Source organism: Mastomys coucha, unplaced genomic scaffold, assembly GCF_008632895.1.
Source record: "Mastomys coucha isolate ucsf_1 unplaced genomic scaffold, UCSF_Mcou_1 pScaffold21, whole genome shotgun sequence".
In the NCBI taxonomy this organism is placed as follows: Eukaryota; Metazoa; Chordata; class Mammalia; order Rodentia; family Muridae; genus Mastomys; species Mastomys coucha.
This window is the reverse complement of record NW_022196904.1, coordinates 62,673,177-62,674,343: the sequence shown is the minus strand read 5'-3', so window position 1 is coordinate 62,674,343 and position 1,167 is coordinate 62,673,177. Positions and strand designations below refer to the sequence as shown.

General features: G+C 44.3%; 1 pseudogene; it reads left to right on the top strand.

Annotated features, from left to right (window-relative positions):
• LOC116101261 overlaps positions 1 to 812 on the top strand; it is a 1,222-nt pseudogene extending 410 nt beyond the window's left edge.
• The last annotated feature ends 355 nt before the right edge of the window (positions 813 to 1,167 follow it).

The following is a 1,167-nucleotide window of genomic DNA, read 5'->3' as shown; positions in this document are numbered from 1 at the left end:
AAAAAAAAAAAAAAAAAAAAAAAAAAGGGAATGTGAGAATATCTCTATTCCTTTGATAATTTGCTCTTAGGAGCATAAATATTCCTATTCATAGTAACAGGAAGGAAGTTTGAGACATGGTTTACACCTGAGCTGTAAAAGGAGAATCGAGAATATACATAGGCTGAGGCCTGCCTCTCAGGGAAACAGAAGGCAAGACCACTAACTGTGAGATAAAAGAAGAAAATGGTAATAGTGTTAGAGCCAAGAAAAGAAAGACTGACATACTTGGGTATAGAGTTAGTTGGAGAGCGGTGGGTGGGAACATCATTGGGAGATCCCCTTTAGGTATTACCTGCATGATCCACTTAAGTCCAAGAACCACACCACACACAACCAGTCCCGCAAATGGCACAGAAATGGTATCAAGAAACCCTGGTCACAAAGATACGAATCTCTAAAGGGGGTTGACCCCAAGTTCCTGAGGAACATGCACTTTGTCAAGAAACACAACAAGGGAGACCTGAAGAAGATGCAGGCCAACAACGCAAAGGCAGTGAGTGCACGCGCAGAGACCTTCAAGGCCCTGGTGAAGCCTCAGGCCATCAAGCCCAAGATGCCAAAGGGTCCCAGTCCCAAACTCAGCCATCATTGTCATTGTTCACCCCAAGCTTGGGAAGAAGATTCGAAGCTACATGGCTAAGGATCAAAGGCTGTGCCATCCAAAGCCCAAGGTTCAAACAGAGGCAGAGGCCAAAGCTCCAGCTAAGGCCCAGGCTTCAGCTCCAGCCTAGGCTTCCAAAGGAGCCCGGGCCCCTGTGAAGGCCCCATAGAAAGGCTCCTGCTAGTGTGAAGACAGATGGACTGCTGTGACACACTCCACACACTATTTGCAGATGACCAGTGTCCTATGCTGTTTTCACAAATAAACTCGAGACAAGATTTGTTAAAAAAAAAAAAAAAAGAAGAAGAAGAAGAATTGAAATGTCACCAGGAAATATCTATTTTCATGGTTTCTTCAGCTAGTCCCAACTGCATAGTGGAAGCTATATAAAAGTTGTTGATAACTAAAACAATTTCTTTTTTTGCCAATAGCAGATCATATTGCGCGCATAGTAGGACAGCACACTGGGTATGCAGGCAATGTGCACTGCTGCTGATCTCTCCTGGAGTTGTAGATCTCAGTAC